Genomic DNA, 25624 nt, shown 5'->3' with positions numbered 1-25624 from the left:
GCTCCAAATTAGTGAATAAAATTGAGCAGACTATTAAATAGTGCACCTGTCTTGAGCACAAACGCATTCACCCTCAGAAGAAGACATAATGACAAAGGAGAATTTGGCGTGCACAAGCAAAGTTAAATAAAGTGATCCAACCTCAGAGCCCAATAGTTTTATACCATAAAATGGCAAAGAATAGTGCATAAGTAGGACAAACCAAATGAATGCAACACAGACCAGATACATGCAAACAAACCGTTATGCAAAACATTATGTCACAGGATGTGACCATAAAATGGACAAAATGCTCAAGAATCATTGTTTTCCCATTTTATGAACTACTTTGCCCATTAGTTCAAAACAGGATTTGTAAACCATTTAGCAGATTTGTGTGAGTGGCGGAGGAACTCGAAGAGCTGTTTTAATTCATTTACACCTTTTATAAGCTTTTGATGAGTTTTCACATGGTTAAAAATACCATTACTGATACAGTACGCATTTAGGATGATGCTTGGAGTCAGCATTGCTTTTGGATGTTCACTAAGTTATACTGTAAAATTGATAAGATAAAAGGTATCATATATCTATAAGTTCAGCCTTAAAAATAGCAGTATACATGGTAAACAAACCAAAACTAAATTTACTTTTTTTTTTTTTTTTTTGGTCCAGACCAAACAAACCATCATAACCAAAATACGAACAGGTTCAGGTTTGCTAATTTCGATAAGAGAGTGTAAATTGTACAATGACTTTTGGTAGGTTTACTAACTTAAAGACATGCTTTTTAAATTCAATTAAAATGTCAGTAAAGGCAACCAGTCTTTTCATCGATTGCCATTTACAACACAAGCCCAGTTAACTATACCTATAAATCTTCGGTCGAATCGTATGCCATACAGTTAAATCCTGTTTGAAGTAATCCCAAAGAAGCAGGCTTTTTTTTTAAATAGAAAGTGCCAGAGCATGGTACTGATCATAGTACTGAAAATGTAATTACACTTTGATTTGTACTTTTCCCCGCACAAATTATTAAACCTTCGAATAACAAGCTGAAAGCCTCACACACAGAGACACAAACCCTCAAGCTTTTGCTGTTCGAAGTTAATTCACAGTCTGACACATCGGCCACAAACACACAGACCACCGTGAGCTCGCACCCTGAAACTAGAATATTTGACACAAATTAATGACAGTTGAGGGAAAAAACATCCTTATAAAAGGGTAAACAAAACGATTGCAGTAAGATTTAAAACACTATCATGAAGTTCAATTCTGAACACTGGGTTTCATCCAGCAACAAGAACCGGCAAAATATCTCAATGTCATCTATCCAAAAGTTATATCGTATAACAAAAACTTTCCTATTTACTACTTATATTTGCTCCTATTCTAAAAGCTGCTTTAACTTATCATTTAAATGTAAAATCTGGCACAATAGTGATAGCAGACAAAGAATAACGGGACATTACAGACGGGAGGCGCTCCGACAATGAGGAGGGGAAGGTGTCTACGGACCGCAGTTAGACGAACCACTGATTTTTATTATTACAAAACACCATGCGTATGCAAAACAACCTCTGTTATCGCATGGTTCATAAAAAGCTACTATTCCTTTAAAACCTCCCGTTATTTAACATAATAAGGGCTTGTTAGCCGGTATGCTAGCAGGCTGCAGATGGGAGGCACTGGCCATCACCTCGGTGCTGGAATAACTGTATTATACATCTGAAGGATGCTTCAGACAGACGCTTCGGGGGATTTACCAACACATCTTCCGTCGGACATCTGATTTCCTTCTGTTCTGACTTGATACAATGAGCGCAATAAGGCTAGGATGCTCAAGCCTCGCCTTTCTGACACATCTAATAACGGTTTGCTTGTTCCAAAGTGGCTCCCATAGATCTTACCTTCAGTGATGACAGCCCCGGTGCAGGAACAAAACACTTCCGAGGAATTACGGTTCTGTGGTTTATTTCCAAACGGACGGCTTTCAAACCTAAGCCAGTAAGTTGAAACAAGCCCCAAAAATCCGCCGGTTCGCTTGTGAAGTGATGGAAGCAGAATGAATCCACGCGTTGCTGTGGGTATCTAGGAAATGCTCGTCTCTCTGCCGCTCCCTGCCAAATAATGACCCCTCCCACCGAATCCCCCAGCCACACGCACGACAGGTGCTGAGTTTGCGCGCTCCCTTCTTGCTAAATAGTGAGCCGCGCGGAGGGTTCTCTAGTGCGCCTGCGCCGTGAACGCTGCGAGAAAGAGCGCAGCCTGGGATGGGCGGGGCGAAGATGGTGCTGCGCATCTTTGTTAATAGTGATGCTCAGCTGGAGGATGGAGCGCGTGCTCGCTGATTTATGCGTAGTGGAGTTTACGACAGTTTGGACTTGAGCATTTCATCCCTCGTCTCGAGAAAACAGGCTATTTATGCTAATAGAAAGCCTACTTAAATGTTGAAGAATATAATAGTGACAAAAAATGATTTTGATTCGTTTAGTTGGTTTAATTATGAAATATGTATATATGATAGCAAGTTTTCCATTATTATTATTATTATTATTATTATTATTATTATTATTATTATTATTATTATTATATCCCAAAATTAAAGAGAATTACATTTCAATAATAATAATAACGATAATAATAATAATAATAATAATAATAATAATAATAATAATAATAATAATAATAATAATAATAATAATGATGATGATGATGATGATGATGATAAGCACTGTAATACATATTTATTATGACCAAAGTACTTTGGATGACCAAAGTAATGAAGATGAGATGAAGATAAGATATTATTATTCATTCATTCATTTTCTTTTTGGCTTGGTCCCTTTATTAATCGGGGGTCGCCACAGTGGAATGAACTGCCAACTTACCCAGCATATGTATTACGCAGCGGATGCCCTTCCAGCTGCAACCCATCTCTGGGAAACACCCATACACACTCATACACTAAGGACAATTTTAGCTTACCCAATTCACCTGTACCACATGTCTTTGGACTTGAGGAGGAAACTGGAGCACTCAGAGGAAACCCACGGGAACACGGGAAGAACATGCAAACTCTACATAGAAATGCCAGTACTGTAATACATATTTATTATTATGATGACGAATGTGATGAAGATAAGATATTATTATTCCTATTCTTCTTCTTCTTACTATTATTATTAGTAGTAGTAGTAGTATTATTATGGATCAGTGAATTGTGAATTTAACCTTTTTAAAACACAATAACTCAAATTTAACAAAAAAAGCTGAAAAAAATTAATTCATAAAGTAAAACTGGCCACTTTTAATTTGATTCATTATTGCTCATACGTTTATACCAGTGATGCAGATTTAAGGACAACAAAAGCCAAATTTCAATTTTATGAAATCAATTCATCCACACACTGTTAAAAGTGATTTGACTGGACTGATAGGAGGAAAATACTACAGTGAATGGTCTGAAGCCTTAATAGTGTAACAGCAGCCTGTTTGCTTTTTTTTTTTTTTTTGCTGATACACACAGTTCTACCTCTGCCAAAGATTGGCAGCATGCATAATAAATGTGCTGAATAAGTAAGATGTTTACATATTCATAAAGCTGTAGTAAGTGTATACCAGTACAGCGGAAAGACTTTGCATCTATTGGAAAATGTTGGAAGGTGAAACGCATTCTAAAAACTATGATTAAAATTTACAGCTGGCTCACAAAATCAATCAGAGAAAATGTCAAAGGTCAATATCTGATCATTCTATTAACTCTTTTCCCACCAGTATTTTTTAAGTTGCTAGCAACCACCAGCATTTGTTAAGGTTTTCACACACATGCCCGCATATATACAGACAAACACATATATGAACACACAAACACACACTATTTGGAGGCAGATAATTTTGCTGTGACGAGCCCTTTTTAGGGAGTAGCCAAAGTAAAGTTGTATAACTCTTTATTTATTTATTTATTTATTTATTTATTTATTTATTTATTTATTTATTTATTTATTACTATTATTATTTTACATGCAACCTGATCAACACTTTCTCTGATCTTCTTATATATCATACTAGAGATCCCCAACTCCTGTAACACATTTAGGACATGGACTAGGGGTTACCTTACCACAATATACTGTACTAAATACCAGTGGTTGACAAAGTACAGTATTTAGGCACTTGAGTAAAAGTACAGACACCCTAATAAAATATTACTCCAGTAAGTCCTCATTCTCAATATACTGGAGTCAAAGTACAAAAATGTACTTAAGTAATAAAAGTAAAAGTACTTACTGGTGAATGTTAATATAAATCAGTTATTCGTTTACTGGAGACTAACTCTGGGTGGATCATTTAAATCAGTCAGTTGTTGACTTATGAAAAAAATGTCAGTCCAGTTTACAAATTAATTGTCAAATGCAATTTGTAAATTAATTTAAAAGGGTTAACAAAGTTAGCTTGTTCGTGAATTAAATACTACTTTTCCCCCTCTCTGAGCAGGTGAGAGTTTCAGCCCTTTAAAATTACATTTTAGTCAGCTTCAATCAGTAAATGTAGGCAAGTAAAAAGCACAATGTTTAGTTTTGGAATGTAGTGAAGTAAATGAAAAAATTAGCAAAAATAAAAAATATTCTGATGAAGTACAGATAATTAAAATATACACTTAAGTACAGAAGTGAAGTAACAATACTTAGTCACTGTCCACCACTGCTATCAATGTGTATTCAAGTGTTATTTTACGGTTAATAACTTATTGGAGATGTTTTTATCTACTGCCCTGTTTTTTTATCTTTCTCTTTGTTCCTTGCCACTGTCGCCACTGGCTTGCTTGGTTGGGACTTGTGGAGTTATGCATCGATGGATGTGCTCTTCAGTGTTAGGACTTTCAGCAGTAAAAATTAAACCACACTGAGCTAAACTAAACTGAACTTGAACTTTGAAAACTGGACTGACAAAATTTCTTTTAACTAGAACTTCTATGTTAAGCTGTTTTGACACCATATACATTGTAAAAGAGTTATAGAAATAAAGATGAATTGAATTGAACTGTTTTTTTATCTTTCTCTTTTTAAATTGTTTTTTATACCACAGAATATGGCTCTAATTACACCTGTATTAAGATGCAGTTCCATCAATCTGATCTTGAGTGGACAGTTCTAAGTACAGGTGTGAACAGGGTTTAAAGGTTTTGAGCTTGTCAACTTTCCACAACATTTTGCTGCCAGCAAATGTTTAATGAAACTATGGATATTAGAATTAAGGTCACTACACTAAACAATACACTACACTAAATTGTGAATGTGATCACAGCCAATTAACAATGCTTTTGAGAAATGCACCACTGGCTGATTTGTTTTACACCCCTGCTTATATCCTATATCTGCCAGTGAATCTATTGTCGAGTTTTGTTTTTGGTCTTCTTTCATTTTTAAATTTTTTTTTTCTAGATTTATTTCTGTTTGTAGTTCTATATCTCATTTTCAGATATGTTGACTGTTTTCTGGGCTTTTTAAATCCATCTCTTTATTCTTAGTTTAAAATTATTTGTCTACTACTTTTGGAAAAGTCATACAAATTTAGCTATATACATGATGAAAATACAATAGTTATTCATGCAAAACATTCAGGAAAATGTTTTGAAGAGATAATATACAGTAGTATTTTACAATACATCATTGTAACTGTATATACCTGTAAGTATTCATTCATACGTTTCCTTTTCTTCGACTTTTCCTGTTACCAGATTGTTCGGTAGTTTAACATGTACGTCAGCAGACTTGAGACGCAGAGCGAAGTTGACCGTGACAACAGGATTTGAGTCCGATGAAGATCGGTTCCAAAAAGCAAGTAAGACAAAAACGGATTATTATTTTTTTTTTTAAAACAAGTATATAACAGGGTGAGAATGTGGTAAAATCTGAAAACGTGGTAAAAATAAAAATAAAAAAGTCTTTTTTTGCATTGGCTTTTAAAATACTGCGGTTGGGTTTAGGGAAGGGGGTGAGTGGGTCAATCGGTGCTTTTTAAAACACAATTGGTTGGGTTTAGGGACGAGGGGGGATCAGTCAGTTAGTGAGTCAGTAAGTCAGTCAGTCAACAGTGGCCTCTGGTGGATTTACGTGAAAACAGCAGCCGCGAATAGCGAAAGCATACAAATCGATTTCACGTAAACAAAAACTGCAAAAAACTTACCTCCTGGGATGTATTTTGCTCTCTCCAGAAGTGTACATAGGGGTACGTAATCAGAATGAACCTGGGTATCAATTGAACATCTACACTGTAATCATAATTTGTGCAAAAATGAACAAAAATTGTTTCTGTTTTGTGTTTTCCTTCAAATATTATGTATAGGTAAATCTTTGGAGCATTGCAAACATGTTAAAGAAACTTTCTTTCAGTAAATATGTGTTAAGAGTTCTGCCAACACACCATAACCTTTGATCACAGCAGCTCAACTGTTGCAAACGCATAATCGACTGTTTTGCTTATTGCAACTAATGAACAGTAAATCTATTCTAAATGAATGAGTAACTAGTCTACCACAAAATGCGAAGGTCATGAGTACTGTTCTGCTTGACTTCCATCATATTTCAAAATATGTTTACAGACACATGCTCATCAACTCCAAGGCTTCCGTTAGAGCGATGTATGTCTGCTGAATTCGGAGACAAATCGCAGAGCCTGGAGTAAGTAGGCAATTACAAAAAGCTGAAGTTGTGCTTTGCATGGGAAACAGGATTAAATTTGAGCCCCAGCCAAAATTTTAGGTCAGCTGTGAGTGAATTTAATGCACCCTTTGGGATGCAATGAACGTAAACATGGTTGCTGAATTTGGTGAAATAAAGCGATGGGGTCAGCACTGATTCAGTAATGGATAACATCAAGCTCCTGCATCATTAACCTTTGCCTTCTGTTCTACTGTGATGGTAAAATGCATGGTTAGACACGACCATCTTGGTCTGGCTGTGTGACAGAGTGTTTTGAGAGTCTGGATGTAAGTGGGCAACACCCAGGGCTTTTTTTTTTGGAGGAGGGGGATTATAGCTGTCTGAGGGAGAGTCTTAGTCCTGCCCAGCCCCTCTCAGACCTCACCATCTGCTGCTTTCCACTCTCTTCATCTGGAACAAATCAGCTATTGAGAAGACAATGATACCTTCCAAATGTAACTGCAGTGTTTGTTTGCTCATCGAAATGTACAGTTGAATTCAAATTTATTATTCCCCTTTGATTTTTTTCTTTTCTAAATATTTCCCAAATGGTGTTTAACAGAGCAATGAAATTTTCAGAGTATGTCTGATAATATTTTTCTTTTGGTGAAAGTCTTATTTGTTTTTTGTTTAGTTTTTTTGTCTAGAATACATTTTATTTTATTTTTTTTTTCCATTTTTTAAACCGTTTTAAGGTCTAAATTATTAGCCCCTATAGGCTTGTTTTGATAGTCTACAGAACAAACCATCGTTATACAATAACTTGCCTAATTACCCTATCCTGTCTAGTTCACCTAATTAACCTAGTTAAGCCTTTAAATGTCACTATTAGCTGTATAGAAGTGTCTTGAAAAATATCTAGCAAAATATTATTTACTGTCATCATGGCAAAGAAAAAATAAATCAGTTATTAAAAATGAGTTATTAAAACTGTTGTTTAGAAATGTGTTGAAAATATCTTCTCTTCATTAAACAAAAATTAGGAAAAAAAATAAACAGAGGGGCTAATAATTCAGGGGGTTTAATAATTTTGCTTGTGCTTCTTAAACATCCATGATGTACACTGTAAGACATTTTATTGTATTTTTGCGGTAACTTACTAGCTGAACTGTTGTCAGCAATTTACCATAAATACCTCTAAACAGTAACTAACCTGTAAATGTGTTTTACAGTAGCAGGGAACTACTGTAATTTCATTTTACAGTAAAGTCACCTTGCCAAAACGTCTTTTTATGGTAAAATGCCCTTTACCACATTTTAATTTGACAGTATGACAATTTTTATAATACCTTTACTGTATTTTATTTACATTTTAAACTAGCAGTACAAGTGAATTAGTTAAATTCCAAACAAGTGACGAGATCACGTACAACTTTGTTTTTATTATTCATTGTTATTATATCCATTTTAAATTGTTTACCAACGTATTTTTAATCATCAACCTATTTTAAATTCAATTTGTGAAACAAAATGCTACAGGTACAAGATCTGTTCATGAACTGTCTCATTTTTTATCTTTAACTACAGTAGCAGTACTTGATTACTTGTACAGTAGAATACCGAAAAATCCTAATATGCAGTAAGCTGCTGGGAAAGTTTTTAGAATACCCACAATGCAGTGCATATTACTGAACTGTAAAAAAAATGTATGTGGCATTTTTACAGTAAATAACTGTAAAACTGTGGAAAAGCTAACTCTCAACTCAGCAAAATAGGCCTATGTAATCAAAGCAGTTGGTAAAGGGACAGTTCACCCCCCAGTTACAATTATGTCATGGTTAACTCACCTTCAACTTTTTCGCTAAATAAAAAAGAAGACATTTTGAAGAATGTCTGTAACCAGCAGCCATTGATTTACACAGTATATTTTTTTCCAAAGGCTAAAGATGTTCCAACATTCTTCTGAATATAAAATCCAAACAAAATTGTGAGTAATTTTTCATTTTTTGGTAAACTGTCCCTTTAAAGAGGACCTATTATGACCCTTTTTTACAAAATGTTTGCATAACTGCCCCTTTCATTGCTTTAATCCTAATTGTGTCATTTTGGTGAAATGTATGTATTTATTATTTCTGCTTAATAAATAAAAGTATTATTGTTGATTTTAGATCTTTTATTTATAATTTTCGTTGATGATAAAAGCTGTCCTACCAATCCGAAATATTCAAACCATAGGACACTAAAGTCTTGTCATCGATCCCCGTTGTAAGAGCAACAAATAACAACTTGAACATTTGGAAAAATCGCAGAAGGTAGATTTATCTATTGAACTGCATCCCAATCATCACAAATACTGCAGAAGACATATTGGAACCCACATGGACCCAAGATTCTCGCAGATATCAGTCAAGTTTGGTGAAGAAAAAAAAATCATGGTTTGGGATAAAATTCAGTATGTGGAGAGATCTGCAGAGTGTATGGCATCATCAACAGCCTGAGGTACAAGACATTTGTGCTGCCCATTACATTACAAACCACAGGAGAGGGCAAATTCTTGAGCAGGATATAGTGCTCCTTCTCATATTCAGCCTCCACATCAAAGTTCCTGAAAGCAAAAAAGGTCAAGGGGATCCAGGATTTACCAACCCAGTCACCAGACATGAACATTATTGAGCATGCTTGGGGTAAGATAAAGGAGGAGAGATTGAAGATGAATCCAAAGAATCTTGATGAACTTTGTTGTTGTTCAGTGCTGTTTTTTTGTCAGTTCATACTTACTGCATATATGTAACAAATTAAACAAAACATATAAAGTGTTACCATTTCAACTGAACAGTCAAATCCTAGTCAAATAACATAAATTACTTGTCTATAGTGTAATCATTTATGCCGCTTGTTTTGTGTAATACAGGAACACACAGACATGACCATGCACTGTGGGCACCAAAACCCTGCCCATCTGTTCAGCACAAAAGTTTAAAGAAATCATGTGGCCCAGTTGGACAACAAAACGCTGATCACATCAAAGTGGATCCAGACTACTGCACTGTTGCATCATCATACAGCTCTACCCACAAGCCTTCACTGAGCCTTTATTAGGCCTCAGATAGCAAATATAGGGACAACTGGATTTTAAATGTGTGCATCCTTATGAACTGGTTAGTCATTTTCATTTAGTTTTTTGTGATTATATTGGATTATATTTTGTGTTAATGCGAACAAAATTTATTTATTTATGTTTATTTATTTATTTATTTGACCATTTTGAGGGATGTAAACAAAAACAATGGTCCCAACGTATTTCCTGTTTTACATTTTTATTTTCTATAACTTCCAAGAATCCCAAAAAAAAAAAAAAAAAAAGCCACGTATTGATGAATCATGTTATAATAGCTGTTTTAACATTAAGTTATGATTGAATTGCCCCTTGTTACAGTTATGAAATAGTTTGAGAACATGCAGGAAATGTTCATAGGTCAATGACATTACCACATTGAAATGGTCTATAAACAAGCTACTGCAGCAAATCAAAATGATAAAATGTCTCTTGCAATGTGTGTGACTTACGAGATTTACTTGTTATTTTGTTGTTATCTATATTTAGAATCTATACATCTATATCTAGAAAATGAATATCATATTTATAATGCTAAATATAAACATGTGTGTTATTAACAACAGCAGTAAGGGAGAGCCACCCTAGGGATGAAAACCTGGAACTGCTCAAAGTCATGGTGCTGCAGGAATTAGGAGGTTTGCTGAAGGTGCAGCTGTGCGCATTGAGGGGTTTGCTTCTTTAATAAACTACGACAGTTTGCATTCATTGACCAGTAAGAACGATTAATTAATAAATAAAAAACGGTCCCTTAAAAGTCACGTCTCGCTTTCAGTTTCGACTTAGGCCGAAACTCACACCTCTTCCAACCGGGCCAGGGCCGGCCATGTGAACCGTGCCTGAGCCCAATTCAGAGCACTCACACTTCTCAAACGATCCGGGAAACGGGCCTGGGCACGGTTCGGATAGCATAGTGTGAGTAGGCCCTTAGTGCCTAAATGTACCTAAAAAGTACCTTTGAGGTGTCATTATAGACCCTTCAGGTCAAAACATGTATCTTTTGAAAAGTTACTGCCCCAGTGATACCTCCTGTACCTTTATTTCTGAGTGTACAAAAAAATTTGTTCAGGCTTGTAAAGTGATTTTTTTCTCTCACACAAAAATGTAAAGAAACAAGTTTAAACTTAATACATTGTTGATTAAACATGTTCCATTAGGACTGATGTAGGAAAAGTAATCTATATCAGTAATAATGAAAAAAATATTCAAAGGTAACACCTTAAATTACTGAACATGTAAACCCTAACCCTAATCCGCATTCTAACCCTAATCATAGAGTAAGTACATGTAATTAATTTTTATTATTCAGTAGTTTAATGCATAGTTACACTGTAACAATTACACATTAAAATAAACTGTAACAAATTAACTGATCTTTTTGACACTGCAGTTTTTTTGCTCTTTAAACCTATCTGTAACCTTTTTAAAACTGATACAAGAGACTTTTAAAACTTTAAAGACTTAATGAGATAAACTTTTTATTTTGTCCATATGATTTACACCAGTAAAGAAAATTATTGTCGCTTATGTAAGTTTTAGAAATAACAAAAAAAAAAGTTTTAGGAATAACAAATAATAATTTTACTTCTAGCTGATCATTTGGTATCAGAAGTGACTTATATGAAAGGCAAAGGCCTCTAGATTATGCTTATTTTATCCAAATAAAATATGATCAGGATTCTTTGGATTCATTTTTAATGGCTCCTTCTTCATCTTACCCCAGACATGCTCAATAATGTTCATGTCTTGTGACTGGGCAGGCCAATCATGGATCACCTTGACCTTCTTTGCTTTCAGGAACTTTGATGTGGAGGCTGAAGTAAGAGAAGGAGTGCTATCCTGCTGAAGAATTTGCCTCTCCTGTGGTTTGTAATGTAATGGGCAGCACAAATGTCTTGACACCTCAGGCTGTTGATGTTGCCATCCACTCTGCAGATCTCTCTCACACCCCCATACTGAATGTAACCCCAAACCATGATTTTTCCGTTACCAAACTTGACCAAACTTCTGTGAGAATCTTGGGTCCATGTGGGTTCTATTGGATATTCTGCAGTATTTGTGATAATTGGAATGCAGTTCAACAGATGATTCATCTGAAAAATCTACCTTCTGCCACTTTTCTAAATGATCAAGAAGTCAAGTTATTATTTGTTGCTCTTATAACTGGGATCGACGACAAGAGTTTTGTCATGTAGTATAGATCGTAATATTGCACAGCTCTATTTTACACTAAAGATTTATGCCGATACATGAGCTTAAATTACTACCCATTACCTTTGGTCATCTGGAGGACTCCATAAAAGCTGAATTAGCTTGATTTGATTTGATTTAGTAGAAAGGCCAGGACTGGTGGGACGTGCTGTAACAGAGCATCTAGTGATGCAACACTGGGTGTGTGGACTGCAATTTCAGTCGTTGTGTTTTAGCTTCTGTCGCATTCACACACCTGTGGATACAAAAAGAAGGAAACTGTTATTGTGTGTGAGAAGATGCTGCCTGCTGCGATAAATCCCCTGAGCATTTCTCATGCCTGGATGAAATCAAACAAAAGCATATGGGTAAACCCGAAATAAAACATAAAAAAAAACTGAAAATTATGGGGATAAGGCACAGCAGATATAACACTAAGGCTTTAGTTGCGCAAGAATAAGCAGGGCAGCAGTTGCTTTGACCCAGACTTGACCAATCTAATGGCCAATCAGCTGCCATCATTAAGTGTCCCATATGAAGCATAAAAGGACATTCGGTGAGTTTAATCACTCAGCGCCAGCTTTAATCGAATCAGTGAGCACAGCACAACAGCTTTCTAATGTCACTTCACATTAGCCGACTTCTTCAATGAGCCATCCAATTAAAGAAAATAGCAAAGTTAAAAACTGCGTAATGCCTCTGTAAATTTGGGTACTCTTGCAGTTACTAAATAAAAGTGCACCCACTGAACACAAGGACATTGTAAGTGGAGTTGCATGATTTTAAATAAGAGTAATAAAAAATGCTGTGAAACATTAGAACTATTTTATTATGCTTTTATTTCTAACTTACCTTTTATTTTGGAATCAGGTTTCAGCATTATTACTCCAGCTACTAATCCAGTGTACTATCACTGTGTAATAAATTACTTATTATTATGGCCACACTTTTTTTTGATGGTTCGTTTGTTACATTGAATCTACATGCCAACTAATTTTCATAAGATTATAAGTAGAGAGTTAGGTTGGGGTTAGTGTTAGTGTAAGTTGGCATGTATTAGCAAAGTTTTTAATAGTCAGTGAAATGTCAGTTGAAGTAGCAGTAGCAGCAAATATTAAGCAGACAGTCTACTAATACTCAAATGGACCATCAAAATAAAGTGTTACCATTATTATTATTGATATTAAGATCGTTATTATTTTTTGTTATTATTCTTCTGATTATTAAAAAACATAATTTAAACATTTTGAATATAGGAACATTTCTAAATATTAACAAAACTATAATAAAAATATATATGAATGAAAAAAATACTGGTTTCTGCATTTAGTATTGTAAATACAAATATTACCAAAATATTTATATAAATGTATTCTTAAAATAGCTTCTTTTTAAAAATTCATTTGAAAATTTAATGTATTTGGGGTCGCTATTTGCACTTTAACCAAGATCAAAACTGTCACAAAGTACCTGAATCAGGGTATAATGCTGGTCAAATTAGAATGTTGGATGCAGTAAAGTGAATCAGAAGAACGTGTTAACCAGCTTATTTGTTTTTAACTTTACTGCATTAGTTTATATGTTTTTTAATGGTCATGGACATTACACGTGGTATTATGTGTTTATCCGATTTTCCACAAGGGTGGATTACATAATCATTGTCAAATAAATTGATGTTTTTCTTTGTAAATTCCAGTGTGCAAAAACAGTCATGTAGAATAATGTGTCAATGTTTTGTAATGTTACGCTAATACAGTTTTTTTTTTTTACAGAGACACATTTCTCAATACTTAGGTCACTTTTGCAAAACTCTTCACACAGTGAGCACAACAGAAGTCTATGTGGGCTAAACTGAGGATCAATTACCATTGTTTTGGCACAAAATGCATTCACTGACTACATCTCTCAAATTTCATGAATTCTTTTCCAGTGGTGTAAAATAACTAACTACAAATACTCAAATTGCCGTAATCGAGTTGTTTTTCTTAGGTATTGTAATTTAGTAAGTAGCTTGTAAAATGTGTACTTTTACTTTCCCTTGAGTACATTTTAGTGCAGTATCAGTAGTTTTACTCTACTACTTTTCTTGAACCTGCAGTCACTACTTTATTTTTTCTGTCTATGGGGATTAGTAAAATCAATCCTGTGATTCCTGTCCAATCAAATCGCAAATAGAATGAAAATCACCTCATAATGAACTACCTCAAGTCATGTGTGCTTTATAATTGCAGCAACTGTTTAAATGCCTGTCACTAATGAGATCACAAAAGTTTACTGTATGAGGACTGAAATGGTTTTAAACACCCAGCAGGCACAAGATGTCAATATGACGTCAGATTGACATTGTACCTTGACGTCATTGGACATTGCATTTTGATTGGAAATGAAAATTGGGTTGACGTCAGAACTCAACATCAGACCAACGTCAATGTTCAACCTAAAACCAACTAAATATCAACAACTAATGATGTTACAGCTTGTCGTTGTGTGGACATTACCACTATGACGTCTATCAAAATTTAGATTTTGGTTGCCAAACCTGATGACAAAATGTCAGTATTTTTTGACGTCAATATGATGTTGGTTTAAGATGTTGGCTTAACGTTGGATTTTGGTCACTTTCTAACACAACCTAAAATCAACCAAATATCAACATCATTTGATGTCATTATTGGACATCAAAATAACGTTGTCCTTAGACGCTGGCTTGCCATTGAATTTTGGTCATCTGACATCACAACCTAAATCTAACCTAATATTAACATCTTATGTTGTCATGTACCTGCTGTACAATAACTAGATGCACTACAGAATGTTACGTTTACACACACATGCACAAATTACATGTAAATGCATCAGCTTTTCACAGCGTAATACTCACTCACTACTCTTTAGTACTTTTTCAATGTCTACTTTTTACTCATCCTTTAAGTAATATTTATAACAGATACTTTTACTCTACTTGCACTACATTTTTGGGCAAGTAATGGTAGTTTTACCGGAGTTTGATTTTTCAGTACTCTTTCCACTACTGTTCTTTTCTCACTCAGACACAACAACTGCCAAAGATCTTTGTTAGTGCTTACATACTGTTTTCAAAACTGTTAAACTTCTGTTCAAAACAATAACATAATGGAAAACTGAATAGGACAGTGAAAACCAACAGGAATATTTTATTGAAACGTATTTTATATTAGCAGGATGGTCAGGCAAGCAATGGTTAACACATGGACAAAAAGATGTGCATAGGAAACCCAGAGTCATAGTCAAATAACAGGCAGATGGTCAGTACAGGCAGGCAGCAGGCAACTCAAACAAACAAACAAGGCGAGGGCCACAAACACAGCAAGACAAGGCAAAGAAAACACGTCGTAATGTTTACATTCAGTACAACAAGACTTAGCAACTTCTGTTGTGCTGTAAAATATTCCAGTTATTGGACTGATTCTATGAGCAGCTTCAGCTGTGGGAGTCTAATCAGTAGAGACTTGGAGCAGTTGTGTGTGTGTGTTGCATGACTGGATATTGTAGTCCATATATCAGCAGATTTGTAGTTCTTTGAGATCTGTGAGGTTACCAGCAATCAGTAAAGATCAGATCGCTCGTGATTGTTACAATATCATCAAAAAAGCTATATATATGTGACACATTAATGTGTTCTGCTACCTGTGCTGCTTACAAACACACAATATTGTATATGCAACATAAAATTTAGTTCTCAAGTGGATTTTCTAAACCACACTGCTGCCATACAAATCCCATTCAATTCTGATTTTTGAGCGAAATTAATTTATTTGATAAAGTTTTGCCGATTATGTGCAGCATCCTTATTACTTTTTTGAATTTCAATACGCTTTCCCTGTTAAAAAAAACAACAGCATATGCTGGTGAGTGCTGGTCTCAATGCAGGTCATATGCTGGTCCATTGAGACCAGCATACCTGCATCTAAACATACCTTCCCAGCATATGATCTTTTTTACACACATCAATCGACGGGCATAAATTTGGCTTGAGGTTGGACTTTTGAGATTTGCAAATTTAGTGAGCGTCTCTAAATTTCAGTATTTAAACACATTTAATAAATGCGTAGTATGAGAGATTAAAAAAAACAAAACAAACTAAAATAAATTAATCAAATACACTCCATTGATGGGAAGGCTGAATTTTTAGTTGATGTAATCCAGGTTTTAGAATCATGATACTTATGAAATCATATTTTTCTAAATTATTCAAAGAACTGAAAACATTAAATAATATATATACTTGAAATATATTAAATGTTCTTTCTGTGTTAAATAAATGCAATCATTATACGGTAACGTATAGAATGCATCGAACTTCTAAACAGCAGTGTAAGCAAATCATTTCAATAGTTAAAGTGTAAACACAATAGTGTTGGAGTGGTTCAGCCAGTGATGTGTGCTTTTTCCACGACAGGCTAATTGTTCCACTTCAATCACGGCTGATGTGAGACTACATTTATCGTCAACACTTAAGTGCTCTTTCTCTGTGACTATCAACTTCAAAAGAGCACAAACCATAGAGTCATTCATCACTGTTCGTTATCTAGAGCATTCAGGTACAAAAGCCAGCTCATCTGAGGTCTTTAAAATAAAATAAAAAATTAATAAAAATAATTAAATAAAAAGAAATACAATAAAAAAAAATGTAATTAATAATTAAATTAAATTAAATTAATTAATTTCTTTTCGGCTTAGTCCCTTTATTAATCCTGGATCGCCACAGTGGAATGAACTGCCAACTTATCCAGCACGTTTTACACAGCGGATGTCCTTCCAGCTGCAACCTATCTCTGGGAAACATCCATACACATTCATTCACACTCATACACTATGGACAATTTAGTCTACCCAATTCACCTGTACATGTCTTTGGACTGTGGGGGAAACCAAAGCATACAGAGGAAAATGACGCAAACGCGAGAAGAACATGCAAACTCCACACAGAAACGCCAACTGATCCCGCTGAGGCTCGAACCAGTGACCTTCTTGCTGTGAGGCGAAAGCACTACCTACTGCGCCACTGCGTCACCCCATTAAATTAAATTAAATTAATTAAAAAATCAATAAAATGAAATCAAATTTAATTAAATAAAATGAAATGAAAAATTTGTATTTTTTTATTAAATTAAAAAGAAGCAAGAAGGTCACTTGTTCGAGCCTCTATAAAAAAATAAAAAAATAAAAAAATACAATGAACAAAATAAAAAATAAATTCAATTCAATTCAATTCAATAAAATAATTTAAATTACAATTAAATCAGAGACAGGGAGAGAGAAAAACACTTACACCACCAAACCCCCCAACCCTCCCCCCTCCCCCCAACCCCCCCATATTTTTATATATATTATATGATAAAATATATTGTTTATCATTATTCACTATTATTGTTTAATCCTAAAATGTTTATTGTTAAATATCTGTTAATTTGTTATGTGTTATATGTTAATTATTGTTTTTTTATTTGTTTTTTTTTTTCATTTTGTAAACATTACAAATGCTTTGACAGTAAATTTGTTACATTTGTCATGCCAATAAAGGATGATTGAATTGAATAGAGAGAGAGACAGAGAGAGACAGAGACAGAGAGAGAGAGAGAGAGAGAGAGAGAGAGAGAGAGAGAGAATGATGACTTTCACAGTCAGCACATCCCTAAGGTAAATGTCAAGCCACTGCAGGATTGTGGTCAGGGTCTCCTGGCACCTGCGTCATGAATTAACCACGTTCATGATTTAATAACACGAGAACAATGAATCATTTAGAGGAGAGTCACAATGAGCTACGGCCATACAGACTGACTGTGTGACTGCAGGGCTCATGATCATACTTTTCTGGCCAGTCTCTCTGTGTCGACACATAAAAAGCAGCTCTAGAAATGGCTTCTCTGTGATGTCTGACGAATTTTCTCCCTAAGCTCCTTCCCAAGTGAAAGATGGAGACTAATGCTGCCGTACAGCTTTTCCTCTCCAGGAATGCACTGAATGTGGCACAAGCCGTAGCAGCATCTGATTGATGTGTCGAGGGCTTCCTGGAAAAAGTGCAGTTTTACACAAGATTTATTTCTTACAAGACTGAGCTACAGCTTGGCCTAGGGTTGAAACATGTTTTATTTCTTTCTTTCGTACTTTTGATTTAAATTACAATTTTAACTTTGGATTTGTATTTTTTTTACAATGTTTAAAGTACATTTATTTAAATCATTTATTTTAAATCATAAAACTTATACCAAAGTAACTGTATTTTTTAGAATGTTTAGGAAATTATTTTCTTCATCATCATTATTATTATTATTATTATTATTATTATTATCATCACTATTATTATTATTATTATTGTTATTATTATTTATATTACTATTATCATCACTATTATTATTATTATTATTATTATTATTATTATTATTATTATTATTATTATTATTATTATTATTATTTTATTTTATACATGATTTTTTTGTTTTTGTTTTCCCATTTTATTTCTCTCGATTACATTTTAAAGGTTAAACTAAATGTTACTAATCAAAAACATGCAGAATAAAATAATTTTAATATGTTTAATTCACATAAAATTAAATCCAAAATATAGAATAATAGGACCCTAAACGATGACATTTTCAAAGATGACTTTTCAATTTTAAATTCTTAACGTATTGGTAATTGTTTTATTTTATATATTTTTATTTAAATGAAGATAAAACAATAACAACTAAATCTTTAAAATGTAAAATAAATAAATAAACTAATTAATTCCTAAGTTTATTTAAAATGCTTAATAATAAAAAAATATTCTATTGCTGGTTAAACTAAGTGCTACACCAATAAGGTTAAGCATCAAAATTAAAGTATGTAAACAATTTGATATTCATTACTGTATTATTTTTACCAATACCACCATATAAAAATGTATTTAATAATAAACTATTTTAATTATATATTTTTAAGATCAATTTTTTTCAAATTAAACTTCATATGCACATTATTATTTCAGATAAGAGTCCATAATTTACTTATTTTTTCAATATTAAATAATTAATTAATTAATTAATTAATGTATTTATTTATTTATTAGGATTTCCTTTAGCCACTACCAAGGTAATGGCTATTCTTCCTGGGGTCCATCAAACACAAAACAAAATTACATTAATCCACAACAAAAAAGACCAATAAAAACATAAAAACCCAAAATTCATCCAGATCATAACAATCCACTTAATATTGTGGCATGAAATATATTCACAAAAATTTTAAACCTCATTTTACTTGTTACAAAGCATTTCTGATGGCAATTAAATCCATGTTTCCATTCCTCTATGCATTACAGCTCATTGCTTTGCATTAGTTTTTGAAACAGGAAGCAAAAAAAAAAAATTCTTTTGATGCATGTCTGGTGTTAAAATTATGACTAGCATTACTATACAAAAGCTGACAATACAATATACTTAGAACTCTTTACAAAGAAATATTTTTAATGAAACACAACAGAGAAACAGTTACCCTATCCTTCACCAATAACCAGCCTAAATTTTTATGCGTTTTTATAATATTAACCCTTCTATTGCAGTAAAAAAAAATTAGTCTTTACTTGATGCACTCGACTATACCATGGTTCATATAAGAAAAAAACATTGCCTGCAAAATTTGAGAGATACAGTACTGTGGTAAAAATTGTACACATCTCCTAATAACTGATACACCTCTTCCTATAACTACCCTTTTACCAATCTGTTTTGACCACTTTAACCTACTATTAAGAAGAACTCCAATGAGCCAAATTTGCTCTACCTGTCAATAGCCACACTCAATACAGACAAATTTAACCATGGTTTACATTTACATTGAAAGTTTGATACAAACACAATAATTTTTTTTTTGGTCAAATTTAAAACCATCTTATTTTTCTTTACACACCCAACCACTAATTGTATAACTCCACTTCTAAATCAGCAGATCATTTTCCATTTGATGCTGCAGGTAGATCAAATGTCATATCATCTGTATACATAACCGTCCTTGCAAGCTTTAAAACCAAAGGAAGATCATTGGTAAAAATAGAAAATAACAATGGTCCTAAATAACTTCATTGAGGCACACCACATTGCATCTCTTTCACTTCCGAATTACTTCCATTATTAAATACACATTTCCTCCTACTAGTCAGATAACTTTAAAACCAATGCGCAGTGATTATGGCAGTTCCAGGCTTATAAAAATGTGTAAAAGAATCCAAGGTCTTTACAGTGAAATATTTTAAATTATATTTTTGGCTTTTGGCTGTATTCATGACTTACAACTACAGTTGCGAGTGGAATATGTTTTTTACACATTCAACATTTCACTAAAGTTAATAGCTTGAGCCATATTAAGTCTTGGTCTGGCTTAAGAAGTACGTATCTCAGCATTCAAGAATGGTTTTATGCTTATGAGAACATGGGCCTATTTGCAGCTGTGTCCTATATTCACAATGCAAAAGCCCAGGGGGGGTCAGTATTGAAGCTTTAAGCTTTTTGATTCATTCCCCTTTTAGTACCTTCTGTGCTCTCAGCGTTGCAGTTTCATTGTATTTTTACCATGAAGTTTAGAAATGAGCGTATATGGTACTTTAAGTATCACAGGCATTTGTCATGTTATTAAGCTAATAAGTGTGCCTTTACACAAAATATTATAAGACAATTCTTCACCGTTGGATTCAACTACTTTAAAAGCATTTAGTAGTTGTTTTGAATAATATTTTATTTATTTGGTAGCACTGTAGGTCAAGATTCATGCTAATAACTACTGGCTTGTTACCTGCCAATTATTAAGATACTAACTGTTCATTAGTTACAAGTGTGATCTTATTCTACATCCCTAATCCTACCCAAAACCTAAAAACCTAAACCCATCTTCAACCTTACTAACTATTAGAATAAAAAGCTAAGTGGTTTGTCTTTTATTAAGTTAGTAGTGTTAGTTAATATCTTGATATTAATATTATTTGTTAATATAGTGAATTGTGACGTAAACTAAAATGTTACCGTATATTCTAATATTTCACAATACACTCTAAGGCAGTGGTGACCAAACTTGTTCCTGGAGGGCCGGTGTCCAGCAGATTTTAGCTCCAGCCCTAATCAAACACACCTGAACAAGCTAATCAAGCTCTTACTTGGTATACCCAGGCAGGCTTTTCACCCAGGCAGGTGTGTTGAAGCAAGTTGGAGTTAACCCTGCAGGGACACCGGCCTCCCAGGACCGAGATTGGTGACCCCTACTCTAAGGCATAGGGAAATCCAGTATAATAATTACGTTCAAGAAAACATCAGACATGTTGAAAAGTAAAGTTGAGTTGTATCATTTTTACAATGTTAAATTGATTTGTTTATATTATTTAAAACTTTTAGATAAAATTGGTCAAAATTTCATTAAATGGGTGAACTACCCTTTTTATTAAATATATTTAAATATTCACATTTATTTAAATATCTCACTATTTAAATAAGCAATTTCATTAATCAAAACAAGGTTTCATAGTCTTTAAATATGCTAGAATTCCTCTAGCAATGTTATAAAAAATGCACAACAAAATGTATTATGCCATTAAAGGTACACAACAGTTAAACTATAGGCATTAAAAGTAAAAATGGAAAGTACATTGTAAAAAAAAAATCTGTAATAGTTACGGTAAAAAAACAAATGGTAGTTTGTGGTTGACATAATTTAACTTAAAATACAGTAAATTTCCGTATTTTGTACAAAAAAATTTTCATACATACACCATTGTTTTGAAGTACTAAAATCTACACAACTTAACACAACCATAAGCAGGTTTGCATTTACATTTACACTATATTTACATTTATGCATGTATTGAGTCAGTAGCACACATATAGTTGAAGTCCGAATTATTAGCCCCGCCCCCCTGTTTATTATTTTTTATTATGTTTTTTTATTTAGGAGCTAAAATTTTGACCTTTAAAAAATTAAAAACTGATTTTATTCTAGCCATAAAATAAAACAAATAAGACTTTCTCCAGAAGAAAAAAAAACACTATCAGACATACTCTGAAAATTTCCTTTCCTGAAATTTCCTGAAAATTCAAAGGGGTATAATGTCATATAATGTATATAATGTATATACAATAATGTGCCCAGACTACTATTTGACAATAAAACTATAGTCAGGATAATATATATTTTTTGGTAATATACATTAAAAACAATGTTACACTGTAAAAAAAAAAAAAAAAAAAATCTGTTATCCGTTAAATTACATCTAAAGATTTACATTTAAAGACATTTCTTTAATTTAGCGTCCATTTTTTACAGTAAATTCTGCAATTTAACGTCCGTTATTTTACGGTAAATGTCTGTGATTTGATGGCGATATTTTACAGTAAATTTCTGTAATTTAACAGCCGTTATTTTACTGTAAATTTCTAAAATTTAAAGGCTGTTATTTTACGGTATGTCTGTAATTTAATGCTGATATTTTACGGTATATTCTGTAATTTAACATCCGTTATTTTACAGTAAATTTCTGTAATTTAACGGCCGTCATTTTACTGTAAATTTCGGTAATTTAATGGTCATTGTTTCAAGTTTTTTTTCGGCACCTCAGCTAAAATAATGGATTTTTTACAGTGTAATTTATCTTACTTTATGCATTGCCTAATCAGATTTATCAGCCTGATAAATTTTGCTTTCATGTGCATTTGTCCCTCTGTGTTCAGTTGTTCGGTTATTGTAGGCTGTCATAGGTTAGTATTTTTATGTATTATTATTATTGTATTGTTTTTTTCTTCTATATTTTGTTGCAGTTGCTTTGTTGTTCTGTAAAATGCAAAAAGCCAGTGAATAAATGTTTAAAAATGTGGTAAAGCAAAAATATTTGCTTTAAAATTCAGCATTTTCTGAATATTTGCCATATACAATCTTCATGAAATAGTTTTCTCAAAAGTTTTGTGACACGCTGCAGTAAAAAAAAGCTATTTGATCAAATCAGGGCAGTAACTTGCTCCCGGTTCAGTCACTTTCAAAATAAAAAGTTGACCCACTTTCACAGCAGGGAGCTGTTTACTTGACTGACTTGTCATTCCAGCAAAAACTGCATTATCAAATCATTAAATGTGATTCGTTTAAAACTCAAATCAAATGTATAAACCGCAGGCTCTTCTCCCCCCTCCTGTTTTCTCTGTCAAAAGTTTCATTTAGGTCTTCAGCAGAGAATTCTGAATAAGTTCTCAAGACGCTGAAGCATCTCAGATGATCTGTTGTGGCCCGGGGTCTAAAACACATTGCAAGAGTATTCCTATTCAGCTCAATGGCAGTGCAATCCTTAACCTTGATGCTAACTGGACCACACTAGCCAGCCGATGCTTGACCCCTCAGGCAGAGTTTATAAAGGGCTACTAGGCAGCTACTTGGCATTGCTGTAGTGTATCCATTATTTATCAGTCATCTATCTGACTTGTCTTGCACGTATTTGTGCATTAGTTATGATAAGATAAAGAAACATCCGGTGTGTTTTGAGTAGTGATTTATTTATGCGGTGCTGAGGGTGACATTTCTGCTCACCTTCTCTTCTAACGTGGTAAGTCGCTATAACTTCATTGTATCTTTTAAATAAATAATTTTAGTTTCATGGCCCAATCTTAAAAAAATGTATTCTGCAATACACAAGAAAGAATCAGTATACACCTCTGAATACACAATGAGCTGTGAAAGGAATTCACGATGGGGATTTAACATGTATGAGAAAATACAGTATGATACTTAGAGGCATGACCAATTTCCTTTGTGTTACACATTTACATTTGCTATAAAAGGGTTTAGTTACATTATTTTAAAAAAGTGAGTAAACCCGTTGCCTTAAAAGCAATAAGTTGAATCAGTTAAATCCATTGACTACATTTACATGGACATCACATCAGTAATTGAATCATTCACCTTGATGTAAATAAGGCAATAATATGATCAGGGTGTTTATGTGAGTTGCTTTTTAAATGTTCCTTTCATGTTCCCGTTTTACTTGCACATCTAGATCGATAAACATCTGTAACGAAGGGGTGCGACAGAGAGCCATGGGAACGAGTTCCGCGGAAAAGCTCTCAAACTTTTTTTCATCAAGTACCACCCCAGAAAAAAATTGTCTCTCCAAGTACCACCAAAATGAGCAGTATTGAAATACAATAGCGTAGTAGGCTCAGTAAAACAGCTAGACCTCTGCACAGTTAAAAAAAACATGGCAGATTACCTCCAAAAAATAGGCTATGTGTCATACAGTATATAACATATTAAATACATCATTTTTGATAAACTTTATTAAATGTGTGTAGCATGTACATGACATATTTCATTCCTCCGCGTACCACTAGAAGGAAGCCTGCGTACCACTAGTGGTACACGTACCACAGTTTGAGAACCACTGCTCTAGATTATAAGAGACGACTGAGGAGGACGAAAGTAGTCCAGACCTGGACACATTTACGTTGTGTTTGTTTTATTTAGCTTGTTTGTTTTTTCTTTAATAAAGTTCTTTGTTTTTTTCAGCTTCTGCCTCCTTCTTTCTGATGGCCAATATTAATATATTTAATTCTCTTTACAATAAAAGTAAATTATTATTTGATTAATAATAATATTTAAATATGAATATAGTTTTCCTGTTAATTACAGGTTTATACACATAATTCATTACTTAAAGCACCTTTACAACAAGGTGATGAATAATAATGTTAAGAATTGTAGACTAGATGTTTTTTAATAAATACATTTAAATAAGCACCACAACTAACAGCACACAGGGATGTGTGTGGTACTGAAAAATTACCAGAATACCTACCACTATTTTGTGATTACCTCTTTCAAGTTTGAAGAAAATGGTGAATTTTCAAAAAACTTTCCAATATAAAAACAATATAATATTATAACTATATAAAACTTTTTTGCAATTGAAACTCAAGTTCAAGATATGAAGTTGGAGCATGAACAGCTGATATCGACCCCAACTTTTCGAAGGCCAAATAAAGTGTTGTTTCTTTTTCTCTCAAACAGAAGGACACATCCTAGAGAGAATGTGTCCTTTCTAAATGAGTCCTAAGGCTTCAGAGCTAGGGTACTTCTCAGCATAAACAATAATGAGACTCGAGACAGAAATGAGAGGTTTACAGCACACTACACAAGGTTTAGTAGAGTGTGATTGATTCAAAACTTAAAAGTGAAAATGATGCTAACTCCTCCAGCACAAATGTTTGTGTTGCATTATTCGAAGAAACTGAATGAGCACAATTCAATGCAACCTTTCATTTGGGAGTGGGGTTGCAATGAACAAAAAGACTTATGAGTGAGTGTCTATTAAGAATCTTTCAAATTGAGACGTCGTTCCACCATAGTATCAAATATATAAAAATATACAGAAAGGGATAATTTTTTCAACACATTTCTAAACATAATAGTTTTAATATCTAATTACTAATAACTAATTTATTTTACCTTTGCCAAGAGTAAATAATATTTGACTAGATAATTTTTCAAGACACTTTTATACAGCAGTGCAATTTAAGGGCTCAAATAGGTTAACCCCTTAGACCCTTTGTCCTTTACAATGGACATCACATGTCAGCCCATGTTTTTTGTGATTCTTGAGCATTTCATCTAATTTAAAGCCTGCAGTTCATAAGAGTGGACGATTGTCATC

General features: G+C 33.5%; 1 protein-coding gene across 3 annotated transcripts in view; it reads right to left on the bottom strand.

Moving 5' to 3' along the window:
• The window catches only part of ctnna2 (catenin (cadherin-associated protein), alpha 2), an 814561-nt gene extending 812475 nt beyond the window's left edge, over window positions 1-2086 (bottom strand). For all 3 annotated transcript variants that reach the window (XM_005160072.6, XM_073948057.1, XM_073948056.1), the window contains exon 1: window positions 1893-2086. The gene's annotated coding sequence lies outside the window, so the exon portion shown is untranslated. The remainder of the gene's footprint in view (window positions 1-1892) is intronic.
• Window positions 2087-25624: the final 23538 nt, after the last annotated feature.

This window comes from Danio rerio, chromosome 1, assembly GCF_049306965.1.
Source record: "Danio rerio strain Tuebingen ecotype United States chromosome 1, GRCz12tu, whole genome shotgun sequence".
NCBI classification, from domain to species: Eukaryota; Metazoa; Chordata; class Actinopteri; order Cypriniformes; family Danionidae; genus Danio; species Danio rerio.
Note: the sequence above shows the minus strand (reverse complement) of the source record. Positions and strands in the feature narration are given on the sequence as shown.